This window comes from Mauremys mutica, chromosome 17 (genome assembly GCF_020497125.1).
Source record: "Mauremys mutica isolate MM-2020 ecotype Southern chromosome 17, ASM2049712v1, whole genome shotgun sequence".
Taxonomy (NCBI): Eukaryota; Metazoa; Chordata; order Testudines; family Geoemydidae; genus Mauremys; species Mauremys mutica.
The window spans coordinates 11,221,961-11,245,218 of NC_059088.1; the positions used below are offsets into that span (position 1 = coordinate 11,221,961).

The 23,258-nt window shown below is 47.7% G+C and overlaps 1 protein-coding gene across 1 annotated transcript in view; it reads left to right on the forward strand.

Moving 5' to 3' along the window:
* LOC123351985 (sialic acid-binding Ig-like lectin 13) overlaps window positions 1-23,258 on the forward strand; it is a 216,994-nt gene that overhangs the window by 92,741 nt on the left and 100,995 nt on the right. The gene's annotated exons all lie outside the window — the stretch shown is intronic.

Here is a 23,258-nt window from a genome sequence, read left to right on the forward strand (position 1 = left end):
CCCTGCCTCTGGATATTAGCAGGTTAATCTATGGGACTCACTGCCCCTGGGTTTCTCTCTCTGACTATTAATTTGTTGCTGTGTCTCCTGCTCTCCCCAGACAGCCCCCGGCCGGGGACCAGGCTGAACTCGTCCTGCCAGCGCCAGGGGCCCAGCGTCAGCTGCAGCTGCTCCCTGCGCTCCCACCCCCTACCTCAGCTCCAGTGGCAGATGGATGGGGAGCCCCTGGCTGGGAACAGCTCACGAGGGGCCCTGCAGGTAGGCTCGTGGGCCCAGGGGGACGAGGCCGTCAGCACCCTGAGCTGGACAGGGAGTGGGGACAGGGGCCCCCAGATCTTCTGCCTCGGCTCCAACCCCCACGGGAGCTACGCTGCCCTGCACTTTGACTTCAGCCCCTCACAGAGAGGTGAGACACTCGGACTCCTGGGTTCTGTCCCCAGCCCTGGAAGGAGAGTGGGGTCTTGGAGTTTGAGGCAGGGGAGATGGGAGCCAGGACTCCTGGGTTCTCTCCCAGCTGTGCTCCGTGCTGTGTGTTTTCGCAGATGCAGAGGAGCCTGGCAGGTGCGGAGGAGTGCTGGGCGTCGGGGTGGCCTGTGGGCTGGGGGTCGCCGTCGGCTTCTTTCTTCTCGGGCTCTGTGTGATCAAGTGAGTTTGAGGCCTCCCGCCCTGACCCCCAGCTGCCTCTCTAAGATCCCGCTGAGATCCCCTGCCATGTCCTCTGGGATTTTCCAGCCACCCCAACCTCCTCCCAGTAAGATTCTCCCACAACCCCCTCTCCCAGTCCCCTGCGCTCTAGACTCTCATATTGGTGTCCCACATTCCTCCCTCCTACGGGGCTATTCTAACCCCTCCCTGTCTCATGAGTCCGTCCTGATCCATCTCCCCACAGGCTGCGGAGCCGGGAGCCGGAGCACCCCAGCACTGAGGCCGGGGAGATGGCTAACAGGAGCCAGACCGAGCACACGGCTGACGACGCCTGCCTGATCTACAGTAACGTCCCCACCATCCCCATGGTATGTATCTGGGGGAGCGGGGAACCAAGCCCACCTGCGCTTCCCACCCCATCTCTGTCCCCCTCCATGCATGCCCGGTGCAAGAAATGCACCCCTGCCACCAGCCTGGGCTCCCCGAACTGCGTGGGATCGGCTCCTGCATGCAGAAAATGCACCTCATCCCTCGGGTCTCGCTCAGGGACATGCAGCGAATGCATTCATGTGCGTTCACAAAGTGCATGGGACTAGATTGGGTTGCAATGCTGCCAATCCCTGGCCATCTCCCAAATGCACCAACCGGGCAAGAAATGAATTTCTGCAGCTGCCTGCTATGGTATCAGGTGCTTCTGATCAGACATTGTATGCAGGGTGCTCCGTGTCTGTTGTACCCTTCAGAAAATGCAATGAATGCATCAGCACATTCTATGCAACCACAAGATGCATGGGATCAAATCATGCATGCATAGTGCATATAATGCACACAACCCCATGTGTCTTGCTAATGGATGTCCGGTGCAGGCAATGCAGAGAATACATTAAGTTAACCAGTGCTGCCCCAAGATGCACGGGAGCAGTTCATGCATGCTCGGAGCATGAAATCCAGTCAATACATTTCCTGAACCTGTTCTGCGATTAATTGCATGAGATGAAATCCTGCATATGTGGTGCATGAAATGCACACAACCCCATGCATCTTGCTAATGCGTGTCCTGTGCAGGTGAGGCAGTGAATGCATTAACCGAGCTGGTGCTGGCATGGGGTCGGCTCATGGTGCAGCGAGTGTGAAACACACTCTTGCTAGTGTACGCCCGATGCCGGAAATGCATTTTCAGGGCAGGTGGGGGAATCGAGGCCTGGAGCAGCCCATGCAATCTGCTCAGCAGGGTGGATTCAACTCTCTGCCTGGTGTCTCTGCCTTGCTCCTCACTCAGGATCACAAGACTCCAGCCACCCGCCGGACCAAAGGCGTCCAGGACGGGGCTGCAGCAGCACAGGCCCCGCTAGGCCCCGGGGAGCCAGATGAGCTGCACTACGCCTCCATTGAATTCTCCAAGCCACAGCGCGCAGGGGGGAAGCCTCCGGAGGCCCCCACCACAGAATATTCTGAGATCCGGCTGAAATAGCCCCCTCGTGCTATGGGCCCAGGCTGGGCGTCTCCAGCCCGTCCAGTGCTGTTGGGGGGTCACAGCGAGGGGGGAAGGGGGCAAAGGGTCGGCCCAGAACTAGACCCAGGACATGGGAAACCTGAGTGCAAATCCCTGCTCTGCCCCAGTTTCAGGTCAGAGTCAACTAGGCCTTGGAGATGCTGGAGCGCTGCATTGTGGGGAGGTATCCCAGAGTCCCCTGTAGCCGGTGCCAAAGCTTCCCCTCTCCCAAACCCCACTGCCCCTGGGGGAAAGAGCCTCTCACCCCCCAGCCACAGAGAGTCTCTCTTCTACCCTGCCTGAGCCCTCACCCACTCGCTTCACAGATGGGCAGGATGGTGATGCTCAGGGGCAGTAGCTGGCGGGAGCGGAGGGCTGGGTTTGTGTCTAAGGTGCCAGCCTGGTACTCAGGCTTCCTGGCTTCTAGTCCCTGCTCCACTGAATCTGCTGTAGGTGAGGTTGGGCCAGTTGCTGCATCGGCCTGGCCTCACTTTCCTCCCCTTGAAAATTGAAATGATAAAAATATAAACTCTCAGGGGCAGGGACTGTTTCTCACTGTGTTTGTGCCGCGCCGGGAACAAGGGGACCCTCATCTCAGCTGGGGCAGGGGCTGTGTCTGGGCAGCGCCCGGTCCTGGTCTCTGCCGAGGTCAATCAGTGCCACGTGATCGTAACGTCTTAGTAACAATGTTCTATTGAAGGTAACATTCACTCCCAAGCCAAAAGCATCCGACTGTAACATTCCCTGTTTACAAGCTGTTACTTGAAATACATTTTCATGTGTCATTTTTTGTCACAGCTACTTTTTTTACAAAGGGCCACTAACAACTATGACTTCCGGCTCTGTGGATGAGGGGAAAGCAGTGGATGTGCTATTTCTGGACTTTAGCAAAGCTTTTGATACAGTCTCCCACAGTATTCTTGCCAGCAAGTTAAAGAAGTATGGGCTGGATGAATGGACGGTAAGGTGGATAGAAAACTGGCTAGATGGTCGGGCTCAACAGGTAGTGATCAATGGTTCCATGTCTAGTTGGCAGCCAGTATCAAGTGGAGTGCCCCAAGGGTCGGTGCTGGGGCCGGTTTTGTTCAATATCTTCATTAATGATCTGGAGGATGGTGTGGACTGCACCCTTAGCAAGTTTGCAGATGACGCTAAACTGGGAGGAGTGGTTGATACACTGGAGGGTAGGGATAGGATACAGAGGGACCTAGACAAATTAGGGGATTGGGCCAAAAGAAATATGATGAGGTTCAACAAGGACAAGTGCAGAGTCCTGCACTTAGGACGGAAGAATCCCATGCACTGCTATAGACTAGGGACCGAATGGCTGGGCAGAAGTTCTGCAGAAAAGGACCTAGGGGTTACAGTGGACGAGAAGCTGGATATGAGTCAACAGTGTGCCCTTGTTGCCAAGAAGGCTAATGGCATTTTGGGTTGTATAAGTAGGGGCATTTCCAGCAGATTGAGGGAGGTGATCATTCCCCTCTATTCAGCACTGGTGAGTCTGGAGTACTGTGTCCAGTTTTGGGCCCCACACTACAAGAAGGATGTGGAAAAATTGGAAAGAGTCCAGCGGAGGGCAACAAAAATGATTAGGGGGCTGGAGCACATGACTTACGAGGAGAGGCTGAGGGAACTGGGATTGTTTCGTCTTAATAAGAGAAGAATGAGGGTGGGATTTGATAGCTGCCTTCAACTACCTGAAAGGGGGATCCAAAGAGGATGGAGCTCGGCTGTTCTCAGTGGTGGCAGATGACAGAACAAGAAGCAATGGTCTCAAGTTGCAGTGGGGGAGGTTTAGGTTGGATATTAGGAAAAACTATTTCACTCGGAGGGTGGTGAAGCACTGGAATGGGTTCCCTAGGGAGGTGGTGAAATCTCCTTCCTTAGAGGTTTTTAGGGCCCGGCTTGACAAAGCCCTGGCTGGGATGATTTAGTTGGGTTTGGTCCTGCTTTGAGCAGGGGATTGGACTAGATACCTCCTGAGGTCCCTTCCAACCCTGAGAATCTATGATTCTATGACTTATTTGCGTCCAGTAAAGAATCAGTTTTCACGTCTGCCTTTACCCTGGGAGGGCCCCGATCACAGCTGGTTTCTGGGCAACGCCGGGTATAACGTGGACCTGATCCCAGCTGGGGCAGGGACTGTCCCTTGCTTTGTCCAGGCAGCGCCCGGCACGACAGAGCCCTGATCTCATCTGGTGCAGGGCCTGTCTCTGTCTGTATCCGTGCAGTGCCTGGCACGATGGGGCCCTGAGCTCAGCCAGGTGTAGCTGGGTGGACCCCCGCTTCTGCCCTGAAGGGTTAAAAACAGCCCTGGCAGGGGGCTGTGGCAGGAGAAAGCAGCTGCTAAGCTGGGCTGATTGGGAAGTGGTTGCAGCTGAGCCATGCCCCAATCAGGCCCCAGCTGGCCTGTATAAAAAGGCTGGGTGAAGCAGGGCTGGGGAAAGGCAGAGGAGATGGGGAGCTCCAGCCTGGAAAGCCCCAGGCTGTGGCCTAGCATTGAGCTAACAGGAACTGGGGGTTGCAGAGGGCAGCCCAGGGGTAGGCCAAGGCAGCAGGTCCAGACCCTCCTTGCCAGTGATGAGTGGCTGATACTGCAGCCTGCCCCAGGACGTGGGGCTAGACAATGACTGGCAGTAGCCATACACGGAGGCGAGGTGGGACTAGTGGGTGGGGTTCCCCAGGGAGGGGAGACCCTAAGACTGAGGGGATTACTGCTAGGGAGCAGCACCCCAGGTACAAGGGCACCGGGGTCTGGGAGGGACATGGGGCCAGAGGACAGGCAGATCACGGGCCTGAAGATCAGGCCTGACATCAGAGCCCCTGCTCCTTACAGCAGTCAGGAAGCTCCCGGGAGCAGGGAGTCTGATGGCAGGAGCCATGGGGCTGCATACACCAGCAGGGGGAGGGGCCCCCCTGCTCCAGAGGCCCCCCCAATTTGCCCATGCCTGAGGCCAGCCGTGGATGACTGTGTTTGCTCTGTGATGTCTGCAAGGCACCCAGATACCCCGGTGACGACTGCAGTACAACACCCTTTAGTTTAGAGCAGTGGTTCTCAAACTGTGGATCAGGACCCCAAAGTGGGTCACGACCCCATTTTCATGGGGTCACCGGGGTTGGCTTTGACTTGCTGCGGCCTGGGGCCAAAGCGCGAGAGCTTCAGTCCTGGGCTTCGGGTCTCAGGTTACAGGCCCCCAACCCGGGGTTGAAGCCCCTTGGCTTTGCCCCCCTATTTCCCCGCGGCGGCGGGCCTTCAGGGGGGCTCAAACTTCGGTCCCCACTCCTGGGGTCCTGTAGTAATTTTTGTTCTCAGAAGGGGGTCGTGGTGTTACTGATCCCTGCAAGACAACGCCCAACCTAGTGGCTCTAACGGCCGCTACTTGCCAGCACGGGGAGAAAGTTTCACAACAAACTTTTTTTGGGGTGCAAAATGCAAATTTGGCAACACCAAAACTTTGTGTGAATCTGTTTGTTTGGGGTGGAAAAATCTCTCAAAATTCCCCAAAATTGAAAGATTTAATTTAGGAATTTTCAAAAAGAAACGTTTCACTTTCTCAAGTCAAACTCTCACTGTATGGTTTGAAATTTCCTGTAATTTTACTTCGTAGTTAAAAACCACCTAAAATGCTTGAAATCGAAACAAAATATTTCATCCTCAAACCAAATCTATTTCTGACCTTCTGGTTCACTGAACATTTTGACCGATTTCCATTTTTGATTTTTCATTAAAAGATTTTTTGCCTCTGACTTTGGATTGCCTCAAAATTTATCAGATTATGGTTTTCAGATTGACCCCAAAGTATTTTTTTCAAATGTTTCATTCGCCAAAAATGTCAACAATGTTTCTTTTTGTTTCAACCCAAACAGTTTTTGGTTTGCTAAAATTTGTGACCTATATTTGTTTCAAGCCACTACCAAGGCTGGGAATGGGCCACTGGGCCTTTCCCCTCTCATGGGCGATGGATTGGATCTAGCCCCAGGTCAGGGGACTGGCTGGCTCAGGTGGCAGCGGTGGGATACCTGTGACAATGAGTGCAGGCTGTGTTGCTCGGTAGCTGTGCTGGAACAATTTCCCCTTGGTGATGTGCAGATAATAGCAGCCCCCGTCCCCGTATTTCATGTTCTTGATGCCCAAGGAGCAGCGCTCGTTCTCCAGGTACCCCAACATCCAGAAGTTGACCTGCACCTCTTCCAACACCTCTCTGTAGAGGATGTTGGCAGCGACGGGTTTCCCCCAACAGACGTCCACTTGCTCCATGAACCAAGGCCAAGATCCCACCATGCGATCCGGGCCTCATCAGTGGCTTGAATGTGCAGGGGATGATGAAGCAGAGACCCACCCAGGCTCACACCAATTCTGGGACCCTCAGGCCCAGGTCTGGCCTCTGGGCAAAGAATCCTGCATAGGAGAGATGGGATGGGAGGAACACGCTGTTCTGTATGGAGCCACCAGATGGTGCACTTACACAAATCCAGACAGTCAGTGTTAAGTCTTTGGAGAAATGCTGGATTGATTGTGTTCATTATTTTTATGTAGATATATACCTCTGTCTATATACACACACACATATCATATATGTACACACACACAAAGTATATATAGACAATATATCTAATTATGCTGTTTTATGTTATTATATATATATAGAGAGAGTGTACATAGACTGTGCACACATATACTGGATATATACATATGTTGACTATTATTTTAGGATGTATTTTATATAATGATGGTAATTATGTTTTTTATTTCTTGTATTAAACCTATTGAACCAGATCTGGGTGGTGTCACAGATTCCCAGGCCCCAGGCAAAACACTAACAAAATCCCCCACTTCATATCTCTCTCCCACTTTGAGTCTGACCTGAGCGGGGTCACTTCAGCCAGTGACCCAGGGAGGTTCAGCTACCTCTCTCTGGGACAAAGCCTCAGCTATAACATTCGTACTCCCATTCCCATGTCCCACCTCCATCTCGTAATCCTAGAGGCTCAGACTCCATCTCAGGAGCTTGGCATTGGCTCCTTTCATTGGGTGCAGCGCGTCGGGGTGAGTGGTCAGTGTGCACAGTAAAGTGCCACCCAAATAGTGATACCTGCAGCTTAAGGGCCCACCCCACAACCAGGCATTGCTTCTCTATGACCGCAGAGTTCTGCTCTGTGGTAGCAAGCGCTGGAAGGGAGGGGAAACACAGCACGCTCAGGGAAGAGGCGGGGCCGGGGTGGGGATTTAGTAGAATAGAACTTGTCTGTCCAGAAATCACTCATCAATAGTTGTAGTTGTGAAATCCTCATTTCTTCATTGTTTTGTCATTATGGTCTCCACTTCCCTATTGCATCCGAAGAAGTGGGTATTCACCCACGAAAGCTCATGCTGCAAAACGTCTGCTAGTCTATAAGGTGCCACAGGATTCTTTGCTGCTTTTACTTCCCTATTGTTTATCTGTCTGGTCTCTGTCTGGTTCTTTAATTGTTTCTGTCTGTTACATAATTAATTTTGCTAGGTGTAATTAATTAAGGTGGTGGGATAGGATTGGTTAGAGAGTTTTGTTACACTATGTTAGGATCAGTTAATAATAGGTTAGTATCATGATTGGTTAAGGTGCAGCTTAAAAGTGTTCAAATTTCACTATATAAACTGGGGTCCAAAAGGAAGTTCTGGGGGAACCAACTCCAGGACACAGCCCCAAGATCAGAGCTGCCAGACCTCAATGCTCTGCCAATGACACTGGGCAGAAACTGGAGTCCCCCAGATGGACCTGATCCTGACTGGCCATCAAGAAAAGTTCATCTGTCTGATTGGGAGTGGTGAGCACTGTGTGGGGGAGGGATAACTCAGTGGTTTGAGCATTGGCCTGCTAAACCCAGCATTGTGAGTTCAATCCTTGGGGGTGGCATCTAGGAATCTGAGGCAAAAATCTTTCTGGGGATTGGTCCTGCTTTGAGCAGGGGTTTGGGCTAGATACCTCCTGAGGTCCCTTCCAACCCTGATATTCTATGTGTAGTGTGTGCAGTCTGGTTTGGGTGATTGTTAATAAATAGAGGTTAGGTAGGATATTACTGTGTAAGGCTCTTTCACTGGTAAAAAGGCTTGTAAACCTGCAGGGCTCTGCCTGAGCCCTAGAAACAAGGTAAGGGGGGTGCCCTACACTGTAAGGTGATGCCTTGAGCCCTAGGAACGGGGTAAGGGCAGGTGCCCTTGAATGTGTGAGTAACAGAGAATTTTGTGCGGGTGACAATTTGGTGGTGAATGCCTGGGCAGCCTACGGTCTTTTGGACTGAACTGACAGAGTCTAACACTGTAAATAATAGCAGAGTGCCTGTGCCTGCTGTCAGGACGGGTCACTACCACCCCCCCCCCCGATTAACAAGAGAGAAAGGGAACAAAGAAAAAGGATCAGGAGGGGTGGGGGCTAGCTGAGGAGCACCCCCCCTCCTTGCTAAATGGTTCCTGGGACAAAGCCTGTGCCCACGGGAAGGGGTGGTTCCGTGAGAAAAGCAGGATCAGGCCCAGACAAGCAGGCAGGCAACAGAGAATGAGATTGGAGAACAGGTTGAAAGCCCTGAGGGCAGAGTGGCAGGAGTAAGGGGAGGAGTACGTGCAGGCATGGGGAATTCAGATCCCTGGGACAATACCAGTGATATCTGGGCTGATGGAGGTGTCAGTTTGGGAGATAAGCAAGTGATTTAAGGAAAGAGAGTGAGACGTTAACTCTGCAGAGGCTGGAGGGAATTAAGTATCTGAACGTTGTAAAATAATTTTTTTTTAAGTGTTATAGAAAGAGAATTTTTGGTTGTTTTCCAACCATTCTGAAGGGAAAATGGGCCCTTTTCCAAAGGAAGGTCTGTAAATAAGCCAGGCAAAGAGACGATCTGATTTAAATAATTTGACTAGGAACTATTTAGTCAAATGCGCTAAAAGAACATAAAGGGTTTCTATTGGAACGTAACTACCCCCAAATGTATACAAATGTAATCTAGGTACAGCTGTGTAAAAAATTAAAGTAGTGTAAAGCTGTTCTGGTGGGACCCAACTGAGAGTGCCAATTCAGGACCAATTGCTCAAGCAGGGCAGTCACAGCCCTAGGCTGGGGTTTTTCCACCTCTAAGGCAAACCAAACCAGCCAGACAAAAAAGACTTCGGTTTCACCCCACTGGCTATCCACAAGTCACATGAGAAATTTCCTTAGACACTCCAGTCTCCCAGTATCCCCACCAGTGTCACTCATCCTGGGGATGAATGGCTATAAAAACCACCACCCCAATAAAAGAAAAAGATTCTCTCGATTCCAAAGAATCAAGCCCCACACCCAGGTCAATATACACATCAGATCTTACCCACAAATCACGCTGTTGCCAATCCTTTAGAATCTAAAATCTAAAGGTTTATTCATAAGGGGAAAAAGGTAGAGATGAGAGCTAGAATTGGTTAAATGGAATTAATTACATACAGTAATGTCAAATTTGTTAGTTCAGGCTTGTAGCGGTGATGGAGTAAACTGCAGGTTTAAATCAAGTCTCTGGAGAACATCCCCCACTGGGATGGGTCATCAGTCCCTTGTGTAGAGCTTCAGCTTGTAGCAAAGTCCCTCCAGAGGTAAGAAGCAGGATTGAAGACAAGATGGAGATGAGGCATTAGCCTTATATAGGCTTTTCCAGGTGTAAGAACCTCTTTGTCCTTACTGTGGAAAATTACAGCAAAATGGAGTCTGGAGTCACATAGGCCAGTCCCTGCACTTTGCTGAGTCACAAGGCGTGTCTGCCTTCTCTCCCTTGGTCAATTGTGTAGCTGATGGTCCTTAATGGGCCATCAAGCAGGCTAGGCAGGGCTAACTCCAACTTGTCTGCGGTGTCACCCAGAAGCAGAGCACAATACAAAATACAGACAGTACAGAGCCAATACTTATAACTTCAACTACAAAATGATACACAGACATACAGACAGCATAACCATAACCAGCAACCCAGAACCTGGTCTTAGACACCTTATATGACCCCCTTTACCTAAGATTTGGTGCCACTACAGGACCTTGGTTGCAAACCATGTTCAATAATGTCACAAAAGGGATGTTAAGCAAAAGAGAGAGTGTGTGTGTGTGTGTGTGTGTATAAATATATTGTGTAAATATTTGGAGTGTTTAGGACCTAAACCAAAACTCCTGGTTTGTAAAACTCAATTTTGTGGGTTTAAGATTAACTTGTTTTGTTTTTCAATAACACCACTAAAAATCCATTTGACTCTCTCATTCAAAGTTGCAAAACTGACAGAAACTGTTTGCCAGACACAGGCAACTTGTGTTGTTTGGGTTTGGTATTGAGCATTTAACCCTTACGGTACCTCAATGCTTTATAAAGTTCAATATCTTTTTAAAGACCAAAGGGGTGGCTGCAGCAGGCAGTTAAACTCAGGAGAATGGGGAAAGATTCTGGATTCCTTTTCTGGTAACAAAATAGCAGAGAAGAGCTGTAGTAAAAGAATAAGAAATAATTGTTTTAAAAAAAGACAACACCCCTCTGGAGCAACAGCAGGGGTGAGGTGCACAAAAAGTGCAACTTTCGGAACACTGAGCCTTAAGGGGGCTCTGAGTGATCAGACTGTCACTTTGATAAGGGTACATGAAAACTCTGAGCACAAAAGAAACAGTTACGCCGTATGTAAAAATTGATATGGCTAATATAATGTTCTAGAACAGGGGTCGGCAACCTTTCAGAAGTGGTGTGCCGAGTCTTTATTTATTCGCTCTAATTTAAGGTTTCGCGTGCCAGTAATACATTTTAACGTTTTTAGAAGGTCTCTTTCTATAAGTCTATAATATATAACTAAATTATTGTATGTAACGTAAATAAGGCTTTTAAAATGTTTAAGAAGTTTCATTAAAATGAAATTAAAATGCAGAGCCCCCCCGGACTGGTGGCCAGGACCCAGGCAGTGTGAGTGCCACTGAAAATCAGCTTGTGTGCTGCCTTTGGCACACGGGCCATAGGTTGCCTATCCCTGTTCTAGAAGTTAAACTATGGCAGGAATGTGCATTTTCCCAGGACATGTGCAGTGTATATTGTAGAAGGGGTAAAAGAAATGCAAACAGAACATGCTACTTAATTAAATCTGGTGGAAGTTGACTGTGTCCCTTTTAAGACAGAGTCTCTGAGCTGCTGATAGCTTTGGATCCAAAAGCCAGCCAGAAAGCCTCTGTGTTAATGCAAATTACCTAACTCATAGAGGAAGGAGAGAACTGTAGACGGACATGGTCCCCACATGCCCTGATGCACGTGCCCCCCTTTTCTTCCCCATCTACTCCCTCTCTTTTTTCTCTTCCAAATGCAGTCTGGGTCCGTGTAGGTTTCCTGTTTTACCGGTTACCTTCCTCTTAAAGTGCGGTTTGCACAGTTTCCTATCTGAACTACAAACAGCAGAAGTGCTTGCTGATGTGAGGTGCTTGCTTAAAGCTGTATCACCAATTGTATTTGTGCTTATGAATATGTAATCAATATGTAAGGAGTGACTGAGACAGTATGAGTGTAAGAAGCCAGTCACAAATATTACCGTGTAAGGGTAATCCAGGTGTACATGGGACAATATAAAAACCTCCGGCAGTAGCAGCCAACAGAGAGATGTAACCCATGACAGCAAGAACTCGGGACAGGACTGGAAGCAGTGGAGCCCTCCCGCAGATACCAAGAGACTCCAGGGATTCTCATCACTTAGCGGTTCAATCTCTGGGCAGCTGGAGCCTGATCACTCCCAGTCACCTAAGATTGAAAACAACATCTGCACCTGCAGTCTGCCACTAGAATGAATGCAACGTGTGTGTGAGTATAATTGTGCAGATAAGGGAAGCAAGTAATAAATCAAGCCCCAATACTACTCGAGTTCGACCTTGGTTTGTGGTTATTCCTTGTCTGGTTCTGAGAATGGGTAACCAGAACTGCCCATAAATGGCAGCACAAAGGAGCCTCAGATAAAGGACAGACCTGGTCAGCAAACAAACTACCTGAAACCTAAAGGCTCAAATTCTGACCCCCGCGAGGAAGGAGAAAAAAAGGAGTCAAACCTAAGAATAAGAAAGGGACGGATTAACCCTAAGTAGAAAATATTTTTTGTGTGTGTGCAGTGCTGAAATCTGAAGACAGGTACAAAAGGGGTCTGCTTATAGGCATGATACCCCCTACCTTTTAACTCACAAAACACCAAGGATATAATTAATGATATAACAAGATACCTAGAATAGATTTGATGCTGATGTTAGTAGTATACTGCTCGATAGCATTCATCACCATGCATTTTTGACAGGTTGCCACGCCCCATTTAGGCTTATGTCCTGCCTTCCCACCCCACTTCCTTTGGAGCCAAAATTTGGCACCATCACCCATTTTGAAAATTTGTGTGTGTGTATGTTTGACATGGGGAAGTGTTCTGTGTGCTTGAGTACAAGGAGAGAGAAAGGTTGAAAGAAGAGAGTGAGAGTGTAAAGATGAATAAAGAAAGTGTGGGTAAGGTTTAGAGAAAAAAAGGAAAGAAAGGTTATTTTATGTGATTAAGTAAGGAGAGAGGTTGGTAAAGACAAGTTATTCAAGAATAGAAAGCTTGAACTTAAACAAAAAAGGAAATATTTGTTTTTAAAGGGTTAGTTTAAGAAAAAAAGTTAAATAATATTAAACTAGGTTTTAAAAGAACGCATATAGCCAAAAAGGGGAATTTACTAAGGCCAGCCTGTTTAGTAAGCCCATGGCCAAAAACTATAAAGGGTGGCTAAGAAAAACACAATTAAAACTATTTACTATCAGAGTAGGTTAAGAAAAAAGCATTCAAAAATAATAATATTAAAAACTAGATTTAAAAATATTAAAAACAATAACAATAGGTTTAAAAAGGGAATTTACGAAGGCAGAGACTTAGTAAAATAAGAGTAAAGAGTAAGCACATGGCCCAAAACTATAAAGGGGTACTAAGAAAAAAAAAAGCATTTAAAATGATTAAAAACTAGGTTTAAAAGGGGAATTTACAGAGACAGAGCCTGTTTGGTAAGCACAGGGTAAAAAAGTGAATAAAATGCATTTAAACTATTCAATACCAGTGTAGGTTAAGAAAGAAGAAAAGTTAAAAGAAAGAACAGGAAAAAAAGAGGTTAAAAGAAAGAACAAGGAAAGAAAAGGGAAAAGAGAGCCTCTTTGCAAAGGGCAAAGATAGACAGCACATGGTTGAGTGAGAGAAAGAGAGAGGGTGTGAGAGAGAATTCTCTCCTTTTAAGTCTTTCTGTAGAATGAGGCAATTTCCCTGGTTCAGATCCTCTCAGACTTGTTATCACCACCTTTGGATCGGACCAATTAGAGTTTGTTCTACAACAGCATCATAGAATTATTTTTCCTGAACCAATTCTAGAGTCCCAAGATTTTAAATAAGAGCCATCTCCCTCCCCTCTTACCCCCCCCTTTTAACTGTCTTATTCTTATCTAAAGAAACAGACCTTCAGCATTTTCCCCCGCCATGTAGCCCTTTTACAGAGGGGTTTTTATAAAAGTTAAAACCATAAGCTTTTAGTAACAAGCAAATTTTAAAAGTTTCCCCCTAGGTTTTAGACTAATGTGCTATTTTTTAGTAAGCACGATGTGAAGCTGCAGCAAAGCACCTGTTAGCAAAGCAGCCTCTGTGAGTTAGTGGATCAGAGATAAGAAGGCTGCTTCTTCCCCCAATTTTTTAACACATGCAAGTAAAAGTTACATTAAGTTTTGCAAAGGTATAATTACTTGAAAAGACAAAGCTATATGAAGACACATCCCTTTATTTACAGGTGTGTTGTAATAAAATACAGCAGGCAGAAACACCCCGGTTTAAAACCCCAGGTTCTTAGTAACAGCCAGTTTATATTCCCCTTATTCTGTAAACCAATGGATTATAGAGAAGAAGTTTGTTTCTTTCCCCATTTTTTTTAAAAGAGAGAGGTGAAAGTCTTGGAAAGGTTGAAAAGACAAGTCTGTATGAAGACATTTTTTATTTAGCTCCTTAGGCATAAGTATTTCAATAAAATGTAAGTATGCAGAAACAGTTCAGGGTTTAAAAACACAGAAAACCTGTTTATAAAAGTAATGTATTTTGATAAAAAAGTTTCCCCCTAGGTTTTAGACTAACATGGGTTATTTTTAGTGTGTATATATATAAAACTATAAAGGGTGGCTAAGAAAAACACAATTAAAACTATTTACTATCAGGGTAGGTCAAGAAAAAAGCCTTTAAAAACATTAATATTAAAAATAATAAAAATAGGTTTAAAAGGGGAATTTACAAAGGCAGAGCGTGTTTGGTAATCACAGGGTAAAAAAGTGAATAAAAATGCATTTAAACGATTCAATACCGTAGGTTAAGACAGAAGAGAAATGAAAAGAAACACAGCACATGATGGGATCAAAATGAGAGAGAATAAGAAAGAGAAGCAGGTAGAGTCTGTTTAGCAAGCACATGGTAGAAAAGCATTTAGTATCAGGGTAGTTTAAGAAAAAAAGAGAGATTAAAAGGAAGAATAGGAAGAGAAAATAGCCCCTTTGCAAAGGACAAAGATAGACAGCACATGGTTGAGACAGAGAAAGAGAGAGAGAAAAGGTGTGAGAGAGAATTCTCACTTTTTAAGTCTTTCTGTAGAATGAGGCTACTTCCCTGGTTCATAATAAACTTTAAAAAACAAAAAAAATGCTTCAAATACGCCTCACTGCATAAAGAATATCCTTTAAAAAGGTCATGTTATGTTACAGCTCAGTCAATTCTGTATTTTCGTGTTAAATGTTAAAAACCTTTATATAATGAAACACTGCATGTTTAGCAAGTGTTAAAAGTAGGGGGGGTCAAGGGGTGAGGGTATTCTTCAGATAGGCTCTCTCTGAGCTTCATGCAGTCACAAAGCGGTAGTTTTTTTCTTTTACAATCAGTAAATGGAATAAAATACTTGTTATAACTTTCATAAAGTATCTTTCAAAGCAATCTCACCATTTTTTTAAACTTTAACAGAGTTTAAGAAGTCTGTGTAAAAAAACAAGCAAACTAGAGGAGTGACCCCTACAGCCTCACTAAGGCAGACTATAGTGCATGAAGCACTGGCTAGCCTAATTAGTCTTATCTGTTTTTAAAATGTAAAGAAAGCTCCAGCCTGTATTGTATTATTCTACTAAAATCTATGGACCCAAAACAAACACAGGGGCTTGTACCTGTGTCTCAGTGCACGGGTTGCAAACATTTAAAAACAAAGACATTCTAATAATGCAACAAAAAAATTCATACTTAAATCTAAAAGCCCTAGGAAAATAAAAGCTTACTATAACTTTCACATGGATTTGTTAAAAAGTGGGGAGGAAAATAAACCTCTCTCTAATCCACTGGATTACAAAATAAGGGGGATATAAACTAGCTGTTATGAAGGTTCTGTGGTTTTTCACTCTGGCGTGTTTTCTGCATGCTTTCTTTTTTTAAATTGAAACACGCATGTAAAAATGTTAAATAAAGGGCTCTGTCTTCATATAGGCTTGTCTTTTAAAGTGTTTATTCCTCTACAAAACTTAATAATAACTTTCACTTGTATGTGTTAAAAAGCAGGCAAAGAAGCAGCCTTATCTCTGATCTACTGGTTTACAAAGGCTGTTTTAGCTGATAGCTGCTTTGCTGCAAAAGCCTGCTGTCCTTACTAAAAAAAATGACCAGTGCTAGCCTAAAACCTAGGGGAAAGCTTTTATAAACAGGCTTTCTGTGTTTTTAAGCCTGGGTTGTTTCTGCAGACTTACATGTTATTGAAACACCTATGCCAAAGGGGCTAAATGAAGGTATGGGTCTTCAGGTAGACTTGTCTCCAAGTGTTTATTCCTTTCCAAACCTTTCACCTCTCTTTGTTAAAAATGAAAAAAGAAACAAACTTCGTCTCTCTAATTCAATGGTTAACAAAATAAGGGGTATATAAACTGTCTGTTACTAAAAACTTGGGGTGTTTCTGCCTGCTCTTTTACATTTTAATGAAACACTTATTCCAATGGAGGCTAATTTTTTTTAAAAAAGTGTCTTTAGGTAGCCTGTTTTTCAAAGGAGTTGTCGTCTTTTCTAATCCACTACCTTCAAAAGGCTGTTTCAAGTGGTTCTCACTAAAAACCTTGTGGGAAACCCTTTTTCTTAGTAAGGGTTTTATGGGTTTAGGTCTGGGGTGCTTCTGCATGCTCTTTTTTTATTTAAATGCCCCTACAAATAAAGGAATGTATCTTCAGGTAGGTTTATTTCATGTGTTTATTTAATAAGTTAAAAAGAGGGTGTTTTAGACATTACTTTAAAAATGCATTCTAAAATGGTGTATAGTATGTGTTGTTCAGCTTTTGTTACAGGGTCCTGATTGTTTAGATAAGAGCAGAGCAGGGCTCTTACTAAATTTACTACGTATATATTGGATAAACCTGGCAGCAGGAGGGGTGGGTACCCTAAAGAAAAGGCTCCCATGAAATGTATTGAACTGCTTTGGGGAAAACTGGATTAGGAGTTGGAGAACTGGATGCTACTAACATAGAGGTAATGGCAAACAAACTGTTATCCTACAGCTGAAATACAAGAATTGGGAAAGTTTATCCGTGCAGCCTTATCAACATTAGGAATAGGTCAACAATTATTTTCTAAAATGCTGCCAGTATGGCAAGCGAAAGGTGAAAAGAATTTGTTATTGTTAGCAGGGACTATGGAATCAATACAAGAAAATGTGTCCCATGCATTAGCCTGTATACTGGCCCCGGAAATGAGTCAGCAATTCTGGTTTCCCAGTGAATCTCTTTTTCCTGTATCTGAACCTGGTAATTCCCAAGAACCAGGAAAAACACAAGCCAAATTCTGAGCTCAATACAATGCACAAAGATCCCTTGCCCAGCACTGAGATGCAGCCGCATCTGGAGTGGGGTGCAAGAGCTGTTTATATAAGGATCCCTTGCCCGGCTGGTGGTGAGATGCAGCCACGTTTAGGTGGGGCATCTGTTTAAGAGCCGCTGAGGGAAACCTCCCCGGCAGCTAATTAAAAACAAGTTTGAAACCAAATGGGGATTAACCAGAGGCAGAATGTACCACGCCAAGTAGGGGCCAGCCCAGACACTGGGGTTTCTGCAGTCGGCCCCAGTGAAAGGGGGGTAGATGGTGACTGGCAGTAGCCCATAGGCTGAGGCAAGGGGGGGCTAGGGGGTGGGGGTTCCTTGGGGAGGGGAGACCCTGAGAGGAAGGGATTGCTGCCAGCGGGCAGAACCCCCAGATAATGGGGCACTGGGTTTGGGAGGGACAAAGGGGGCAAGCGGCAGCGGGACACCGGCCTGCAGAGGGTGCTCCGGAGGCTGGATGAACTAATTCCTGGAGGTGCCGTGCAGGTGAGTCCTGCAACGCTACACACAGCAAACTAAGGGCTTGCCTGGACACCGGGGTTCCTGCCCCGGATCTCACCCCAATGAGCAGGGATCTGCCCTGATCCACATGGATCCAGCGCAGCGAGTTCTAACCCACTAGACCTGACAGCCACAGTCCCAGCAGGAATCTGCCCCGGGCTCCCCCCTTCCGCCACTGGCTGGGGACCTGTGTCCAAGCGGCCGAGCCCCAGTGTTCAATGGGACCCTCTCACCTGCTCTCCGCGGCTCTCACCCAGCCCCGAACAGGGGCCAACTGTCTGGAGGTGGAGCAAATACACCAACTGGAAACTTCCTCTTGTGCAAGATCAGCTCAGCAACCAACCTCCCAGCACAGCCGCTGGTGCCCACACGCAGGGGGCAGAGCTGACGTGCCACTGGCCTGGGGCAGAGCAAGCCAGGGTCTGGCTGGGGTGGGAGATTCAGGATCGTAGGCTGCTTGGGCTGGTCCCAATGCCCCTAAGGGGAGCTGTGTTTCTTTCAGTTCTAGGTTTCTCCCAAACCCTTGTGTATCTCAACACCGGGCAAGGAGTCCTTGTATAAACAGCCCCCGCGCCCCACCCCAGGACAGATTCAGCTGCGTCTCAGCTCTTAAGTCGAAGGACGGAGTCCGTGGTGGGTGGTGGAATCCAGCTGCTTCTCCTGATCCAGCCGATGACCCTGGTCCCATCACAAGGGAATCCCCAGATTCAGTGACCTGGGATCGGGGAGGCATTTCAGGAACTGAGAGTCAGAAAACAAACATCTGGGCTCAATGGACCGGCTCCGATCTGCTGGCGTCTCCCCTGCTGAGAGACCCTAGAGGGGAAGGACCCCGGGTCCCATTCCCACCCCCCAGAACCAGCCAGTGCCCCACCCTGGGGCAGATTAGAGCCAGGGCTCCCTAGAGGGGAAAAGACCCCATGCCACATTCCCCCCACCCCCAGCCAGTCCCCCTGTGGTGGGGCCGGAAGCCGGCTGTCCATGGGAGCTGCCTGTATCTCTGACAATCTCCCACTTGCGTCGATGGCACCAAGATCTCCAGCCCTGACTTCCCCTTCCTGTCTTGAAATCTCACATCTCTCCACAGCCCTCGCCCTGACACTCGCACCCGCTCCCTGCCAGGCAGGTCTCCTCACGCACCCGGTTCTTCCCATTGGAGTCGGATTCACTAGCCGTCCTAAGCGGGCATCTGCTGTTCCAGTGCGCTGTTCCCAGCGCCCCGCCCCAGAGGTGGACGCATCTCAGCTCCGGGTGAGCAACCCCTGGGCAGTGTCGCTGTGTGGCTGTTCCTCAGCTGCCCGCCTGGACACGGCTGCATCTCAGCTCTGGGTGAGTGATTAGTATCTGCAGCATGTACAATACGATAAGAGGTGTGAGCTGCTTGTGTTAAAATATTGTGTGACTGGAAAAAGCAGTAATAATGGGATAGAGCTGGGACATGGGGCAGGTAGCCCAGACTCCTGGGTTCTGTCCCTGGCTCTGGGAGGGGAGCAGGGTCTATTGGGTTACACTGGGGGTGGGGTGGGAGTCACGACTCCTGGGTTCTATCCCAGCTTGGGGAACAGAGTGGTGTGTAGAGGGGCTCAGAGCCCGGACTCTTGGGTTCTATTTCCAGCCCCACAAGCAATATGCAGCCTGCCCCTGTTGCAGGGAAGCCACAGGCAGCCCCAGCCAGAGGGAGAGGAAGTTGGCAGGATGCTGGTGCTGGGGTTTCTGAGAGAACATCTCCCCACAACCTCCTCCCATCCGCACGCACTTCTGCTTTCACATTTCTGTGCTTGCCGCTTCCCCAGGCTCCGAGTCACAAACCCTGGGGAACCCGGGCTGCAGGGTCGGAGAGCCGGGTGCTGAGCCCCCCTCTGCAGGTCTAGGGGTGAGTGGAAATGGGGGGGAGGGAGCTGGAAGGTCTGCGGAGACTGGGGTGCCCCTCAATCCCGACCCGCAGCCCCTTGCTATCCCAGCCCTGGGCTGCTGGGCAAGTCCTGAGCCAACCTCTCCCCGTCTCTCTCTAACAACGCCGGCTGCATTTCAAAGCTCGGTTCATGGACAGATCTTCCGAACCCGTCTCTAAAGTTGGGCCCTGGCTCAGGTCAGTCTGGGAGTTAATTAACCCTTTCTGGCCCTGTCACCTTTCAATGAGATATTGTATCACACGCATTACATCACAGGCCTGTACCATTTTCATGGGGGTGCGAGGAGCCACTGTCCGGTACCATTTGCACAGAAAGGGAATGGGGCTGGAGGGGAGTGGCTCAGACCATTTTAAAAGGAAAGGAGGGGTGAGGAGTGAATAGTCCTGTCATGGGGTCTCACCCCCACTTTGAGCTTGTGGGTTCAAAGATGGGGACCCGCATGTATTCTGCCCCCATGTCATAGGTCTCACCCCCACTTTGAGCTTGTGGGTTCAAAGATGGGGACCCGCAGGTATTCTGCCCCCATGTCATAGGTCTCACCCCCACTTTGAGCTTGTGGGTTCAAAGATGGGGACCTGACTTGGTTTTCCTCTAAACTAAAATTCTAGTTTAGATCTAGTAAGCTGCCACCACTCAATCAAGAAATGTGGATTGAGACACAGTCCTTCCCCAAAATCCTAGGGGATTCCAAGAGCCCCAAATCCATGGAGTTCTTACACCCAGGAGAAACAAACCATTCCCCCTGCTTCCTCCCCCCTCCCTTTTCCTAGGAGAGATACCGGGATGTAACTACAGAGGGATACCTCCCCCTTCTCTTTCCCTGAGAATCCACCCAAGGAAAGACCAAACAAGTCCTTAATAGAAAAGAATTTATTAAGAGAACAAAAAAGAAAATACAGAATCTCTATGAGCCCAAGCTGGACACTCATAGGGAATAACCTTATCAATCTCTGGAGAGAATTTCCCCCTCCCCCTTTCTCAGTAAAAAAGCAATATTAGCAAACAGGAATAAAGCATTTCCTTTAGCAAATACACCATTGCAAATATAGAAATCAAATCATAAGACTAATTTGCCTTTCTAATTAATACTCACTATTAATTAGTAGAAACTACTCCAGGAGAACTTGGAGACATGACTGGTCTTTTCTTAGATCCAAAAAGAGTACTGAGCAAAACAAGGAACACAGACAAAGGCTTCCCTCCACAGAGATTTGAAAATAATCTGTTCCTTGATTGGTCCTCTGGTCAGGTGTTTCTCAGGTTACTGAGCTTGTTAACCCTTTCCAGGGAAAAGAGACCTTAACCCTGATCTGTTTATTTATGACAAGTCCACACCATTTTCATAAGGATCAGGGTGGGGGGAGAGGAGCGAGTGGCCCATACCATTCTCACAGGTGAGGAAGGGGTAAGAGGGAGCGGCCCAAACCATATTAACAGGTGAGAAGGGGGGAAGGTGTGAGTGGTCAATACCATTTTCACATGTGAGGAGTGGGGAGCAGGGAGTGGCCCTTACCATTCTCAGAAGAGTGGGGAGGAGGGAGTGGTCAGTCCCATTTTCATGGGGGAGGGAGGAGAGTCCCAGTTGCAGGAGGAGCAGGGTGGAGTGGGGGTGGGGAAGAGCAACATTAGTGCCCCGCCCTGGCTGCAGAGGGGGGAGCCGTCAGCTCTCTGCACTCCCCGCCCCTGGGGACGCTTTACCCACTTCCGGGCCATCCAGCTCCACTGGGTCCCTGCAGAACCGAGACACTCACCGTGTGAAGGCGACACCAGCACCTGTGTGGTGGTGGTGGGGTATGACAAAATGGGCGGTAATGTGAACCCATTGCCCCTTTTCCTGCCCTCGGGGGAGGGGAACAACTTTTCTCCATCTTCTCTATGGCAGCCTTTCAAGTATTTGAAAACCGCAATCATGTCCCCCTCCTTCCCCAATCAGTTTTCCACACTACCCCTGCCCAGTTCCTTCAGGCTGTGCCCCTAGGGCTTCCATTCCATCCCTTTGATCATCTTTATCCCTCGTCTCTGGATCCTTTCCAGTTTCTCTACATCCTTTCTATACATTGGTGACCGAAACTGGACACAGTCCCCAGCTGAGCCCTAGCCAGCGCCGAGTAGAGCGGTACTGTCACCTCTCCTGACTTTCATGCGCTGCCTCTGTTAATGCAACCTGAAATTGCATTTGATTTTTTGCAACAGCATCGCATTGCTGACTCCTGTCGAGGTTGTGATCCACCCCAACTCCCAGCTCCTTCTCAGCAGTGCTGCTGCCAAACCAGTTCTTCCCCATCCTGTATTTGTGCATTTGGTTTTTCTTCCCTAAATGGAGCACCTTCCATTTGTCCTTCATGAATTTCATTGTATCGTCTACAGCCCAGTTCTCCAATTTATCGAGATCCCTCTGAATTTTAGCTCCATCCTCCAAAGTGTTGGCAACTCCCCCCAGCTGAGAGGACCGGGTCAATCAGCACTCTCAAGCTGCCACCCTCATATGCCCCTGGTTCAGCACGTCTCTATCCCCACTGTCACGTTACAGTTGTTATGGCAGTAACCCACTTGATGAGCAAACCCCACAGGATTTAGCTTAGGTACGAGGAGCGTTGCTGCAGAGCGAATGAGGAAACCAAAAAACACCCATGACGGGGGTGGGGGGAAAGAGAAGCAACCCATTTAATCATGGAAGTTATTTATTGCTAGGTAATAACCATAGGGGAGCCCAGCACGATCAGTCAGGAGAAGATGAAGTCCCAGTGGAACTGATGCAGATTTTGAATCCAGGGATCAGAACACACTTGAGTGTGGGTAGGAGTTTTTGTAGAGAAACAACAATGGTTCGAGGGAGAACACTAGATTTGTTGATGTGTAAAAATGGGAGATACCAACGTTGTTTTGTTCAGGCTAGACCTGGGAGCTGATCATTCCTGACTATGGGCGGTGTTCCTTAGAGGGAGCTCACAAGGCAATTCATTAGTTTGGATTCAGTCAAGGGTTTATTCCTAGCATTGGTCTGATAACTGCTGAGCTGGGTGTAGGCAGGCGGGTTCATTAACATCTGGAGCAGAGATCCCCCATCATGCCGTGCTTCCCTGCTTTTCTGGTCCCAGAGTTCCATGTGGTTCTTGCCTTGGGATCTCTGTTTTGCATCCTGTATGCTAATGGAGATGCCTCCCTGTCCCTTCTTCGATGCAAATGAGGCTAAGGGAGTTTCCTTAATTCTGTCACTCTTATCCCAGGGGTTTAGGTGTAAGTCTAGGTTTTTTTGATGAAGATTTGGTTCAAGCAGAGGCTGGGTGGCAGTGGGTTGTGAGTCAGACAGGCTGGGTACTGCACCCTGGTTCCCCAATAACACAGTTAACAACCTGTCCTCCATGAAATTACCCAGTTGTTTTTCAATTCTGTTATAGTTTTGGCCTTCACAACATCCTCTGGCAAAGAGTTCCACAGGTTGACTGTGCGCTGTGTGAAGAAATACTTCCTTTTGTTTGTTTTAAACCTGTTGCCTATTAATTTCATTTGGGGACCCCTAGTTCTTGTGTTATGGGAAGGAGTAAATAACACTTCCTTATTTATTTTCTCCAAACCTGTCATGACCCTTGTCCATATGCTTGTTGACTCCCTCAAAAATTCTATTAAATTGGTGAGGGATGAGTCAACCTGTGTTTTTAAAAATGGAAATCTTCTCCAACAAATCATGTTCATCTCTGCATGTGATAATTCTGTTCTTTACTGTAGTTTCAAACAGTTTGCCTGGCACTGAAGTTAGGCTTAGTGGCCTCTAATTGCCGGGATCACCTCTGGAGCCTTTTCTAAAAATTGGTGTCACATTAGCTCTCCTC